Source organism: Botryllus schlosseri, chromosome 9, assembly GCF_051294905.1.
Source record: "Botryllus schlosseri isolate E-star chromosome 9, Bs_hap1, whole genome shotgun sequence".
NCBI classification, from domain to species: domain Eukaryota; kingdom Metazoa; phylum Chordata; class Ascidiacea; order Stolidobranchia; family Styelidae; genus Botryllus; species Botryllus schlosseri.
The window spans coordinates 536,100-552,084 of NC_137244.1; the positions used below are offsets into that span (position 1 = coordinate 536,100).

The window sequence follows — 15,985 nt, forward strand, 5'->3', positions numbered from 1 at the left end:
CCTCAACCATTGGCGCAGGCTCGAATTGTATCATATCAATTTGCAAAAGGGTAATGTATTGCATCTCATCAATTCGTTTCTCTATTCTCTATTTTGGCTGCGGTAACTATAAACTGAGGCTGTGCAATTACTTACGTAGTTTATTAGTTCTACTTATACGTGAGAGATGCCGCGCCTTAATTGCGTGTATATTTAACTCTATATTCGTTCATCGGTTCAAAATCAATGACCGCTCAATCTGTATTTCAGACAGCTAGCAAAATACAATGACGTAATCATGCCTCATACCTCGAAAGGGCAATTTGGCTTGAATTGTGACTTGACTTGACTTGACTCGAGTCACCTCCGAAAATCGAGTGACTTGTCTTGACTCGAGTCACCTTCGAAAATCGATTGACTTGACTTGACTCGAGTCAAAATGTGCAATGACTCGAATTGACCCGAAGGTAGTGACTTGATCCCAACACTGGTTTACTAAGGCCTCAAGGCCCCTCGTCGTCGTCCTGGTTCGTACCGGATTTTCACTGGTGCGACGAATAAATGATTGATTAATTGATTATTTTATGTCGCGATTGTCAGGTTTCCATGAAAATGTAATTGAGATTGTAATTGAGCAAAATTTTGATCAATTACATTCAGCTCAATTACAAATTACAATTGATCCAACTCTGGTACACAGCACGGAGAGACGGCTAATCATGAGAAGATTTGTTAAGATCTAGACTTGTGGGAAGACATGAAATCGCGTTTGATCGCAATGCATGAGTGTTTGATGTATTTGGCGATTAACTAAATCACACCCAGGACCGTAACTGCCGCACCCCAAATTCCCCAATTGGTCGAAGGGGGCCCCAAATTATTTCGTGAATTAGCATAAATTATAGAGTATTTTTTGAAAAGTTATGCAACCTTTTCAAAAAATTTTCGCGCTTTGCGCGATTTCAATCTGCCGAATATCTTGATTTTAAGGGACTTTTCCCACAAGAAAAAATACGCAAGATGTACAGATATGGGCATATCGGCGTTGGCCATTACCGCGCGCCACGACGCACCAAGATAAAAAGGCCATGTGACATACGACTCCAAGAAGTGTGCCAGAACGATCGGCAGCGAGAAAACCTTGGCCGAAAAGGACTGCCCTTATGCTGACCGAAAACTTCGTTATATATACAAAATCTTGTCTTGGCAATCTGAACCCCACAAGACAAATACCATCCCGCAGGGAAAAATTATATGCCAGTGAAGAAATACCATTTTGAAATCGTGTGCGTCTTTTAGTTCAGTCACGAAATAACATCATGTTACAGAGTCATACCAACAGGCACTACAGTTTCCAAGACACCTCACTCAGCTCTACCGGTAAATATGATAACGTGAGCAGAGAGGACAAGAAATTGATAGCATATACATGCAATTCCCGATCTTATTGACCGATTTTATCATGAATGATCGATTTTATTTATGGAAGGCCAAGAGCTAAGTTTTTTTTTTGGGGTAGGGGGGGGGGGGGTGGGGGGTGGGGTGACGAAATGCTGTTTCGTTCCTACCTACGGGTATCGCCCAAAGATGTTTAATTATTATTAAGGGGTCCTACCTTTTCAAACACACCTCCCCCATCTCTATACCTGTAAATCTGATTACGTGAGCAGAGAGATGATATAAATTGATAGCAATATTTATGCAATTCGCGATCATATTGACAGATTCAATCATGAATTATAGAAAATTATCGCGCTTCGCGCAGTTAGGCGAGAATAGCTTACCCACTAAACGGATCCCAATGTAGATGATCGGTAAACAGCGTCTAACGTGAGAGGGGTCTGGGTTTATCATCATATGGGGGACCCAAGACCAACGTTTGGGGGGAGGGGCTGACGAAGTGCTGTTACGGCCCTGATCACACCTATACTTAATTCGACACCATATTTATGCTTGTTTCTGAAACTTTATCTGATCATTGGTGTTTCATTTGCGAGCTGAGAGGCGAGCTTCTCAAAACTCAAAATGAGAAAGTCGTATTTACGTTCTACCATGAATGATGATCAGCTATCAGCTCTATCCATTCTTTCTATAAAAAGGGACTACGTTTTTAAACTTGATTTTTAAAATATTATCGCTGATTTTGCTTCGGCGAAAGCTAGAAACGTTCAATTTTGAGGCGGCGATTGATCTTTTATTTCATTATACATTTGTTCCCCATTTTTTTTGTCTTTAATTTTGGCCTTTACGCTGAGACAGTGAGGCTTATTTCTCAAGCAATATTGAAATTCTGTGACACGGCACGTTGTAATTATTATTTTTATTGAAAAGATTGCTCGAACATGAAACTATTCCGAAATTTTCTGCAGTCTTCAAGAAAAGCCAGAGGCGCCAGTATATGCTGCTATGCCACTACACATCAGCACAGCAAGTGAAAACATCAATCGGTGAGCTATTTCCGATATTTCAGTCAGTATATAACGGTCGATGCAGCGACTTGTTGCAAGACACGCCGGTATATTGCTCGATAGGAGTCGACGCTACAGTTACTATTGTACGCACTGGCCGACCGACTAATAATAGGGATGCTGTGAACGTAAGGGTTACCATAATTTGGGATTCAAAAAAGTGTAACTTAAAATTTTTTTACGAGAAATAATATTGAGTTGACCAAATAAAATTGACCTTTTTTCAGTACACCCAATAATACTTACCGTAAAATATTTCAACCACCCTTTTTCTCCTTCGCTATTATATATGCCGTAACTTAGCAAAATATGGTAACCCAATGGATATCAAAATATGATAACTAGGGCGATTTTTTGAGGTGTCAAAACAAGTCAAAATTCTGTAAAAATGGTAGCGTTAGGTCAAAAATGTTCAAAATTGTTTACAAAGTGAAAAAAATTTTCACCTCCGCATTTCGTTTGTACAGTGTAGGCCCTCGGGAACATAGAAAAATCTTGGTCGAATTGAACTTTTCATAAATTTTCATACCCCCCAAAATGGCTAAATCTGCCAATATCTCCTAAACCAGTGGTTCTCAACCTTTTCGAGCTCGTGGACCGGTAAAATTTCAAACAATAGTCGGCGGACCGGTGGACCTTAAAAAATGGAATGAACCCGAAATGCAAGTGCGATAAAAGCATGCAACTATTTTTTGCAAAAATGCTACCGGAGAGTGACATTTTGAGGGTTTTATTTGTGTTCATGACGTCATTCATGAAATTCTGCGGTAGTGTGTCGAAGGCCGTGGATTGACCGACTATACGACTACTTCACGAAACGGTCCCTTGGCAATCTTTTGTATGACTCACGGTCCCTTACCAAATTTACACAAAACCCTTAAAAACGGTGGTCTTGCTCGTCATAGGGCGATCAACATAATTTCTGGGGGAAAAATCCTTCAGACCCCTCGTACCGCTTCCGGTAATTTGAACACTATACCCTTTATACATCCAATTCACCATCGGTATTACGACGCGATTCACGAACGAGCCGAATTAGCTAACGGCATATGTGAGACTTATTAATTTTGTTTCTTTCGGCTTAGTAAGCACCAATAAGTGTTATGAAAATCAGTGTACACAGCTACTTTCTTGTCGGGTGAATCGCGAAGTTTTTGTGAAGTAAATTTTGTCAATATTACAGCAATTAATTTGTTGAAGCATGTTGCAAACTCGTGAACCCAGGTAATGATTGTGGCTACTTTAATATTACAGGAGTCACGTACACGTAACAGATTAAAATAAAGGAAAAATCATTTTTCAATTCGCATTGTAACACAGGGAGCATTATTTTCCTCCGCGGGTCACATTTGTACCGCGCGCGGCTTAAATTAGGACTATTCGGTGACGACTATTTTGGTGACTGAACATATCAACATCGATGGTTCCGGCCAACATACCGCCAGTGATTTTTTTTGTCAGCGCACTCTCGTGAAGTCGCGCGTTGGTCAAACCGCTCTACGTCTAATTGGTGCGTCCTGGCACGGAAACGTTCAGTGCCGATAATGCAGCCGCTCTTTACGCGCCCCCAGATGAAAGTATTTCAGCGGCCTTGAGCGGTGCTCGCATAATTGCGTATGCAAGAATATTCTTTAGATTTCAATTCTGCAAATTTATGCGTATTTTGTTCCTGGGTGGGCATACGCACAATAAAATCGAGAAATACATAGTGACACCAAAGCGCGCGAGGCGAGACTTGAATTTAAAATTGAATAATTTAGCACCAAAATATTCCACTTTATGTTCATTAATAACATTTTATGATGTCGGTCACCATCGAGTTTGATTTAACAATAAGTTGCCGGAATTGTGTTATATTCCAAAAATTATTTTTTTTCTGGGTAGTTTGAATTTTTCAGAACGTGCTTCACGGTCCAAAAAAATGTCTCTTGCACCCCGAACGAACCTCGGAACCCAGTTTGAGAACCACTTGTTAACACATAGCGCTATCGGGTCACTTGAAGTTTTCCTGGAAGGAAAATTGCCATCCCATTGATTTCTAGGCTCACGACATTGTGCATTTAATAGAGGTGGCCAGACTCCAACCTTACGTTATAGTGGGTGGCGCTTCAGCACGACGCTTCGACTGATCTGATGATACCTTGTTTGCCGCGTTCGCATGTTTTAGGGGTCGTTTTATTTTCTATTTTGCAAAATGAACTAAAATAATCAGAAATAAACTGCAGATAGCACCCGGTTCAATGACATTCTTGTAATGGTCATTGGTATTCCATTTCTGTCCCCGCGACTCCGTAGAATGGGTAAACTGACCCGTTGGGGTCGTGACCCCTAGGTTGGGAACCCCTGGAATACACCAACTTGAATGTTCTTCTTTTCTTCGATAATATCGAGAAAAGAATCGTTTCGGAGTCGCGACAAAGACAAACACCTTTGCTCATTTCCAACTACCACACCACCAGACGTACTACGAAATGCGTGGTACGAATAAAATAAGGATGTTTGTAGTCAGTTCTAAATGTGATGTGTTGCTTCTGTTATCAATTAAGATAACTTCAACTTATTTTATTTTGCAATTGAACTATAAAATTACAAAATGTCTCGCGGACCGGCAGAATAGTCGTCGCGGACCGGCACTGGTCCGCGGACCGGCGGTTGAGAACCACTGTCCTAAACTACAATAGCGAGGAATACGCCGATAGGCTCATTCGATGTAACTTTCGGACTGCTACAATCTGGTAGCGGAGTTGTAGCTGTAGGCCCTCGGGAACATAGAAAAGTCTTGGTCGAATTGAACTTTTCATAAATTTTCATACCCCCAAAATGGCCAAATCTGCCAATATCTCCTAAACTACAATAGCGAGGAATACGCCGATAGGCTCATTCGATGTAACTTTCGGACTGCTACAATCTGGTAGCGGAGTTGTAGCTGTAGGCCCTCGGGAACATAGAAAAATCTTGGTCGAATTGAACTTTTCATAAATTTTCATACCCCCAAAATGGCTAAATCTGCCAATATCTCCTAAACTACAATAGCGAGGAATACGCCGATAGGCTCATTCGATGTAACTTTCGGACTGCTACAATCTGGTAGCGGAGTTGTAGCTGTAGGCCAGTGGTTCTTAACCTTTTTTACTCCAGCTCCCCCTTTTAAAGATTGTCGTGCTCCAGCGCCCCCCAACCTCATATTGTAAGGAATGTAATAAAGACAATGAGTAAGAGGGAGGGCCATAACAGCACTTCGTCAACCACCCTAAAAACAATTGCTTTGCGCAACCATAGCGTGATAGACCAAACTTCCGAGGGCTTCGCCCCCAAGAACCCCGTAGCGTGATTTCGATGGTCAGCAAAGTTTGTGTGGCCTGGTCGCCCTTGGTGCCAAAATTTTCTTTAAAGGGGCACTGCACTCAAAAAATGATGTGGTCTCAAATTGAAGGGCAGAACGAAAAAAAAATTTTGGCCGCAGCCGTTTTCTTCAGAACTCCACCGTAATGGAGCTGCAATTTATTGAAATTCCCATAGTTGCACCCGGCTGCAGCTGTCGCGGCTCCGGGTAATTTCTTAACCCGTTACATGGCACGATGACTTCATCGTCGCACTTGCTCGACGCGATTACGAGGACGAACTTTAGATAGTTGTCAGTCGATGTTATGAAGGACTCATGTCTTGCACACCAAGGCGGCGCTCAACGTACGGTGTCAGGTCAGGAGGATTTGTGTCTGGAGCTTCTCATGACTCTATAGTATTTGCCAGTTGAACGATACTGAGATGCCGTTACAGTTGTATATTGATGCAGATACAGCTGTCATTTTCAAGATGTACTGCAGAACATGACGATTTTCTCCTACATAACAATCAACCACATGGTCCTGGCATAAGGCTTTCTAACAAGTGGGTCCTAGAACATTTTGTGTTGTTTAGTATTGGAACTATATGCAAGCGACAGGGTCTTGGGACTTATGACATGGTTCCTGGATATAAACGGCAATTTCCTGCATTCTTTACCTTTTCTCGCATGCTTTTATATAAATGCCTACACTTTATAAATTGGGAGCATTATACTCTCCGTCATATATATATGCTGCTATTACTTTTCAGCATTTTTTTTATTGCTGCAATATACTTTGATATTTTCCAATTGCAGACAATATCGCTTGGTGTCTTATTGATGGCGACGTTTTGGGTAGCAAAAACAGGATGGACTGTATGTCGGTTTCAAATGGCCGATAGAAAACGAACTGTGATTGATAAGTTGATAACACTGCGGCTACTAAGTCGAAATCAGTTCTGTTACTGTATTATTAGACAGTGAACTGGAACTGTTTGCATTCTATATTCCACGAATGGCTGCTTTGCCTGATACATTACTACTTTGCTTACTCGTTATTTATTAAAATAAATAATAAAAAAGAAACGATGACTATATATAGCCCACTTTACAACGGGGCAGTCAGGCAGTGTGGAAGAATGAAATTGAGCTAGTAAGCTACGCAGCACTGTACCACATGCCATTCAACTCGAAGATAGGGATGTATTGTAAGTAAGTCACGTTCTAGAACGACGTTTTGAAAGTAATTCCTCTTTAGAGGGGGCTGGTTCTGGTGCAATGCTGATTGGATGCACACTTCTTGAAATGTTACTGGGAAAGTTGATGCCAGTGCGATTCTCAGTAGTTCGCCTCAAAAGCTCTCTCGCATAGTGGTTCGTCTTCTTTTCATACATGTTTTTCAAGATCCACTCTTTTGCTGACCTGATCCTAAAAAAGGAAGGCGTGAATTGTAATGATCTGACCATGCTCCGATAACTGGTGTGCAGATGTGATGAGTCATAAAAATTACCAGTATGTTTGAACGGAGTAATCTGCTCCAAATCCCGGATCAAACTTTTATTTTCTATCAAAGATTTCAATGCTTTTGAAACTAGGAGATCCACATTGCAAATATCTAGTTCTTAGGCACTGATCCCCAGTCAAAGTGCCATAGCTGCAGGAATATGTCTCCCCGTCAACTGTCCACTCATGTTCGCCGGTGATGCAGAAGAGATAACCATCTTCTTTTTAGCACCTGCAATTGCATATTGTTATATAAAAAGCTCCTAATATGTGAAGTCAGACATAGTTGATATGTAGACTTACACTGCTATCTTGACCACAATACTGACAGCACCACCAAAAGTGATTAGTGATGATGCTTCTTGTCCATAGTAGTAAGTCTTCCCATACCTTTCTTCTTACCCAGAGACGCCAACTTTTTTTTCAGTCCTGAGAAATGGTTAGTAAGGCAAAAGAAGATTCAAATAATAACAGTATTCAGTTACCTTTGCAGACATGCCACATATCAAACTGGTGATTGATTGATGGATTGATTGATGGATATTTATCCTTCAACAATTTCCTGATGCTTGGTGCCCGGTCAGTCACTACGGTTTCAATCGACAAACCTTGAGCAAGTAATGCATCCAGGGCACGCTCCAATGGCTCCATACCAACTTTTTCCATTGCAACATTGTTGGAGCACTCCTAGGGCACTAAACCACTGTCGTCTAGTACAATTTCAGAAGGAATTTTATGAGGAGTATGCGATTCGTCATTCCTTTTGACATCACACGATGTAGCGGCACAACTTCTCCATGTCATTGTAGCTTGCTATAATGTCAATGTATATTCTATACACTATTACGAAGACTCTGAGTAGAGCAAGACAATACCGTAGACAAGTGCTTTTCAACCTTTTTGAGCTCCATTCGTACTTTAAAAAACAAAAAAATTAATTCGCACCAGCCAGCTGGAATTTATTACACAAAAAGAAAAGCTTATCACTTTTTGTATTTGTAAACCTTCCTGTAGGTACAGAGCATCATTATTTCACATTTGGTGTATCGTATTGCTGATTAATCAAATACTAAAATCACTGCAGTAGAAAAATCAGATATCGCACTTCCGCTTTTCTCAAGGTCTTCGTTCCTTTTTCTGCGGGTATCGTGCAGTGATTTATTTCGAAGCTTAAAGGGCGAACCCATGAACGATATTCACTCGCAACAATATCACTTTTCCACTAAATCGACGTATTATGTCAAAGCTATATGAATGTGTGCCGAGATTCCAATACTTTGCATTCAAATCAACACTGGCATCACACACTATTTCCTACAAGGTAGGGTTATCATATTTTCGTTCGCACAAGTACGAACCGTCACACAGGTTGAAAAGCACTTTATGCTAGCCGTTTTTCAGGGTAACAGTAATTTCTTATCCACAACTCGAATACCGCCAGTCAGGGTTCCCCATGAACATGACTAAATTCATGACATTCAAAATTGGTGGTTCGGGTACTGTAGGAAAATTCATCATCCCTAACCAAAAAATAACGGTACGCAAACCTAACCTGAACCCACAACTCCGCAGCTGACCCTAAAACATATATATTCATTATATTGTAATCTTACTAATCCCCAAGCCATAATTTTAAGATACTCTCAAACCCTCATCTTACATCTCCAGCCTGAATGCGAAACCAATTGTGACCGCTCTGAATTTTGAAATGTTCAGGGGGCACACTGATTGGTGATGGAAATTTTGGCACTTCTTCGATGGCAGTCAGACATCGAAAAGTGTTCACCATGATCACCGATGAATGTTTTCCATGAACACGAAAAAAAAATTATAAACGTCAAAATATATTTTTTTTTGTGCCTTTCGAAAGACGAATGCTAGGGTTGGGGTGGGGGGTATTAGGGTGGGGGGAAAGGGGGATATTAGGGTTGTCGGAGGCGATATTAGTGTTAGGATAGGTGGATGGGGATATTAGGGTTGGCGGAGGGGATATTAGTGTTAGGATTGGTGGATATTAGTGTTAGGATTGGTGGATAGTAATATTAGGGTTGGGGTGGGGGGTATTAGGGTGGGGGAAAGGGCGATATTAGGGTTGGCGGAGGGGATATTAGTGTTAGGATTGGTGGATATTAGTGTTAGGATTGGTGGATAGGGATATTAGGGTTGGGGTGGGGGAAAGGGGGATATTAGGGTTGGCGGAGGGGACATTAGTGTTAGGATTGGTGGATGGGGATATTAGGGTTGGCGGAGGGGACATTAGTGTTAGGATTGGTGGATAGTAATATTAGGGTTGGGGGAGGGGGAGATAGCGTAGTCGTAACGATAAGCGCCCACCAATCTGGCGGACCCGGTTCGATTCCCGTCGGAGGTTTATGTGGGCTCCTCTTCCCTCGCCGTTGCCGCTCTTACGGAGACAAAAAAGACCAACGAAAGAAAGCACTCACAAGGAATGGAAAGAACTAGTAGAAAGGACCGCGGCTTCAATAAGATCAACATCGAAATGAACTGCGACATCGGGCACGGCTTCGATAAGATCAACATAGAAAAGAACTGCGACATCGGGCACTCTAGACCAGTGGTTCCCAACGTGGGCGATATCGCCCCCCAGGGGGCGATTTGGCGATCTAGGGGGACGAAAATGACGAAGGGGGCGATAGGGGGGCGAAAATGGACAAAGGGGGCGACGGGGGGCGAAAATAGCGAAGGGGGCGATAGGGGGGCGATGACGCGTCAAAACGGCTGACCTTTTTTTTTTTTTTTTTAGTCATCCACCTAGCAATTCGGAGAGAAAAAACGTTATTTGCAGCTCTGAGCGGAGAAAGATGACCTTTTTTTATAGTCTGTATGCCCAATTATCGGTGCACAAAATTTTGGGGGGCGATGATTGGTGTTGACCTTGAAAAGGGGGCGATGGGTCGAAAAAGGTTGGGAACCACTGCTCTAGACCGAGGTGGAAATTAGATTAAAAGGATCGCAACTGCATGCGTGTCGTTCGACATCCTCCTATCTGCTCATTACATCGCATTTTGTCTTATCGCATGTACATTGTGTGTGACTTGTTCAGATGAAACATATAACCCAACGATTAATAATATGATATTATTACTATTAGGGTTGAGGTGGGGAATGTTAGGGTCCATTCATTACATTCAGCACCCATTACCATCCGTTCAAAAGATACATATTTTCCAATTGCCAAGACAGAAAGTATCGAATCTTTCATTCGAGCACGGGGTTAGATCGTTCTAGTTCATTACAAAACTGATTCAAATATAAGCGAGTGATTAATATGATGCCTATTGAATCAATAGGTTACGTCAATTCACGCGGAGTCATCATTACAAACGATGGAAAAACATAAGCGGGTGAATTCAAGCCTGCAGGCTCGTGCCGCTAGGACATACTTTGCGATAGGTGATGCTGGAGCAAACTGATGATAATCAGTATGTTGATATTTCATCCTTTCGAATACACGAAAAGATTGCGATTGAACGAAAAAATTGGAAGGTATTGAAACGATATTTAGTAGTCGTTGAAACCGGACATTCGGACACCACACTTCCTGTAGCCATAAGACAATGTAAAGAGGCACTTACGTCGTTGTAGCCTTGTAGGATGGGCAGTTGGACACTGAATATAAAGTAACAGAAGTGATGGGATGATAGCCTAATGAAGTGGCATGTTTCGGAATGATGGGCCGATATATCAAATTGAGATTTGAATGTGGACGTTCTTGACGACTGTCGGGATGGCCTTCGAGGCTTTTAGCGATGTCTTTCCCAAACTTATTTCCACGGCGTATTTCAATATCGAATATATTTTACATATAGATAGAAAGTCTCGAATCGAGAGGTGAAGTCAATACACGCATTCATGGTTAACACGACCATATGGAATTAGAGATAACTGACCTACCGTATGTTAGTTAATTATCTATAATGGAATCAAGATTATATAGGCTTGCATCGTTGGGATAGAGATTGACCTTAATAATGTTATAGTGGACCGGACTTTCTGCCAGCACGTGAACGACCAACTGAGGCAAGGCGATATATACCCTTCGAAGAATGATGATCTTCATCGGAATCCATTGTGACACACAAAAATCGGATTCCGTTGGCAATGTCGAGACCGCGACTGCAAAACGACATTGCAAATTGTGAAAAATAGTTTTTTCGAGGGGACCAGATTTCAACTTCAAACCACCATCGAATTGCTGTATTTATACTCGTATGAAATGGCGTCGTACAAAAATGTTAGACGGGAGTGCGGGATCGCTAGCGATGAGACCATCTGTAACTATCGCAACTACGTCCGAGACATATATGCCGAGTATTTCGTGGACAATCCACTTCAATTGGGCGGCCCTGGAAGAGTCGTTGAAATCGACGAGTCGGCCTTTGTCCGCAGAAAACATAATATTGGAAGAACGGTCAAGACGCAGTGGGTGTTCGGGGGCATCGACGTTGAATCGAAAGAGGGATTCCTGGTGGAAGTCGAGAGACGAGATGCTGGTACTCTTTTGCCCATCATACAACATTATATCCTGCCCGGAACGACTGTGATATCAGATCTTTGGGCAGCGTACAATACGGTGAGCAATTTGGGCTACCAGCATCTCACAGTAAACCACAGATTAAACTTTGTGGACCCGATCTCCCACGCAACGACAAATCACGTTGAATCAATGTGGGCCCGAGCGAAACAGAGAAATAAGCGGGAGTGCGGGACTCATCGTACTCTCCTGGATACGTACTTATTTGAATTCATGTGGCGCCTCAAATTCGGCGACGATCCATTTCAGAATTTGATAAATCAGATTCGCACTCGCTATCCTGTTTGAATTTATACTTATTTACATCCATGATTTACACTGTATTTTTTCGTTGGCTTTGCTACATTTATTATATTTCATTCGTTAACAAAACAATGCGTGAATTGTACCGTCTCCAGTGCTCCTCAGACAGACATGTGCATTGTGCATGGTGCAATGTGCATGCAGTGACATATAGTGGTATATTGATATCAGAGCAGGGGCTACCAACTCGAAAAGAGTAAAGGGCCACTTTTTCAACTTGGTAATCGCCGCCGGCAGCATCATGTCAATTTCAAGGAATAGGTTAGCTAAGGTTCTACGGTACAGCATCACTCGGGTACCAAATCGTTTCTCCACACCCTTCCTACGGGCGGAAATGAGTGAAACACACCACTAATGATGCATCAGTACGGTGTTAGTGCGTTCTGCTTCACCCTAAGAAGTCAAAAAGTTAGTACACACAAGCAGAAACAACTTAGTACACACGCAGAATCAACTTGTCATGAAAATACATACCGCATAGGCTATTTATCGTGTATCATACAATACTCATTAGGATTGATTGTGAATGCTGCATGGCATCAACTGTATTTGTACTGCGTCTGCTTCACAAGTTGTGTAGGAGTATATTTACCAATAGTTTGAAAGAATAGTTTTGGCTACTGGTCATTCAACGACGTCTATCCCGATACTTTTCAACTTTCAATTTGCCGTCGAGAAAATCGAAATTATTAAGTCCCGTTCGCCAAGACATTGTTATCTATAATTCCATATGCTCGTGTTCTTCCATGAATGCGTGCATTGACTTCACCTGTCGATTCAAGACTTCCTATCGATATGTGGAATATATTCGATATTGAAATACGCCGTGGAAATAAGTTTGGGAAAGACATCGCTAAAAGCCTCGAAGGCCATCCCGACAGTCGTCAAGAACGTCCACATTCAAATCTCAATTTGATATATCGGCCCATCATTCCGAAACATGCCACTTCATTAGGCTATCATCCCATCACTTCTGTTACTTTATATTCAGTGTCCAACTGCCCATCCTACAAGGCTACAACGACGTAAGTGCCTCTTTACACTGTCTTATGGCTACAGGAAGTGTGGTGTCCGAATGTCCGGTTTCAACGACTACTAAATATTGTTTCAATACCTTCCAATTTTTTCGTTCAATCGCAATCTTTTCGTGTATTCGAAAGGATGAAATATCAACATACTGATTATCATCAGTTTGCTCCAGCATCACCTATCGCAAAGTATGTCCTAGCGGCACGAGCCTGCAGGCTTGAATTCACCCGCTTATGTTTTTCCATCGTTTGTAATGATGACTCCGCGTGAATTGACGTAACCTATTGATTCAATAGGCATCATATTAATCACTCGCTTATATTTGAATCAGTTTTGTAATGAACTAGAACGATCTAACCCCGTGCTCGAATGAAAGATTCGATACTTTCTGTCTTGGCAATTGGAAAATATGTATCTTTTGAACGGATGGTAATGGGTGCTGAATGTAATGAATGGACCCTAACATTCCCCACCTCAACCCTAATAGTAATAATATCATATTATTAATCGTTGGGTTATATGTTTCATCTGAACAAGTCACACACAATGTACATGCGATAAGACAAAATGCGATGTAATGAGCAGATAGGAGGATGTCGAACGACACGCATGCAGTTGCGATCCTTTTAATCTAATTTCCACCTCGGTCTAGAGTGCCCGATGTCGCAGTTCTTTTCTATGTTGATCTTATCGAAGCCGTGCCCGATGTCGCAGTTCATTTCGATGTTGATCTTATTGAAGCCGCGGTCCTTTCTACTAGTTCTTTCCATTCCTTGTGAGTGCTTTCTTTCGTTGGTCTTTTTTGTCTCCGTAAGAGCGGCAACGGCGAGGGAAGAGGAGCCCACATAAACCTCCGACGGGAATCGAACCGGGTCCGCCAGATTGGTGGGCGCTTATCGTTACGACTACGCTATCTCCCCCTCCCCCAACCCTAATATTACTATCCACCAATCCTAACACTAATGTCCCCTCCGCCAACCCTAATATCCCCATCCACCAATCCTAACACTAATGTCCCCTCCGCCAACCCTAATATCCCCATCCACCAATCCTAACACTAATGTCCCCTCCGCCAACCCTAATATCCCCATCCACCAATCCTAACACTAACTTCCCCTCCGCCAACCCTAATATCCCCATCCACCAATCCTAACACTAATGTCCCCTCCGCCAACCCTAATATCCCCATCCACCAATCCTAACACTAATATCCCCTCCGCCAACCCTAATATCCCCATCCACCAATCCTAACACTAATATCCCCTCCGCCAACCCTAATATCCCCCTTTCCCCCACCCCAACCCTAATATTACTATCCACCAATCCTAACACTAATATCCACCAATCCTAACACTAATATCCCCTCCGCCAACCCTAATATCCCCATCCACCAATCCTAACACTAATATCCCCTCCGCCAACCCTAATATCGCCCTTTCCCCCACCCTAATACCCCCCACCACAACCCTAATATCCCTATCCACCAATCCTAACACTAATATCCACCAATCCTAACACTAATATCCCCTCCGCCAACCCTAATATCCCCATCCACCAATCCTAACACTAATATCCCCTCCGCCAACCCTAATATCGCCCTTTCCCCCACCCTAATACCCCCCACCCCAACCCTAATATTACTATCCACCAATCCTAACACTAATATCCACCAATCCTAACACTAATATCCCCTCCGCCAACCCTAATATCCCCATCCACCAATCCTAACACTAATATCGCCTCCGACAACCCTAATATCCCCCTTTCCCCCCACCCTAATACCCCCCACCCCAACCCTAACATTCGTCTTTCGAAAGGCACAAAAAAAAAATATATTTTGACGTTTATAATTTTTTTTTCGTGTTCATGGAAAACATTCATCGGTGATCATGGTGAACACTTTTCGATGTCTGACTGCCATCGAAGAAGTGCCGAAATTTTTTATACATAACATAAGAATAGGACATGATCTATTTCTGCCCTCAAGAAATAGAATACACTAGGCCCGATTACGAGAAAAATCTAGTGACTGAATATCGTCCGTGGAACGCCGTATCTACACCACCTTAGCGTGTAAGACATATTTGCTTCAGAACATCGGCTGACAACTATCTAAAGTTCGTCCTCGTAATCGCGTCGAGCAAGTGCGACGATGAAGTCATCGTGCCATGTAACGGGTTAAGAAATTATCCGGAGCCGCGACAGCTGCAGCCGGGTGCAACTATGGGAATTTCAATAAATTGCAGCTCCATTACGGTGGCGTTCTGAAGAAAACGGCTGCGGCCAAAATTTTTTTTTCGTTCTGCCCTTCAATTTGAGACCACATCATTTTTTGAGTGCAGTGCCCCTTTAATGCATGAATGAATAGGTGGCAATTACATATATACGTCGCTCTCAGTCCACGTAATCAGATTTACCAGTAGCGGTGAGTGAGCTGTTGTATTGGGAAATAAAGGGCACGTTTTTGATAATTAAACATATTCGCGCGTGCCCGTAGGTACAGTTTATTCGTTACCAGGGTCGTAACAGCACTTCGTTAGCCCCCCCAAACAAAAACGTTGGTCTTGGCCCCCCCATAAGGTGATAAACCAAACTTCCGGGTGGCTTCGCCCCAAGACCCCCCTTTGGCTATCCGCTATTTGCTGATACTGGTCATCTACATTGGGTGTCCATTTAATGAGCCAGCTATTCCCGCCTAGACGCGCAATGCGCGAAAAATTTCACTAAATATTATTGATTGAACTGGTCAATAGGATCGGGAATTGCATATATATTGATATCAATTTTTATCCTCTCTCTGCTCACGTAAACAGATTGACCGGT

General features: G+C 42.4%; 1 protein-coding gene and 1 long non-coding RNA gene across 2 annotated transcripts in view; one reads left to right on the forward strand and one right to left on the reverse strand.

Moving 5' to 3' along the window:
• The window catches only part of LOC145447014 (alkaline ceramidase 2-like), a 454,308-nt gene that overhangs the window by 68,592 nt on the left and 369,731 nt on the right, over positions 1–15,985 (forward strand). The window lies entirely within an intron of this gene.
• Positions 9,499–14,782, reverse strand: LOC145446427 (uncharacterized). Its single transcript, XR_013917286.1, has 2 exons — positions 13,715–14,782; positions 9,499–9,798 (listed from the first exon to the last, which is right to left on the reverse strand). It is a non-coding gene; the product is annotated as an uncharacterized LOC145446427 (long non-coding RNA).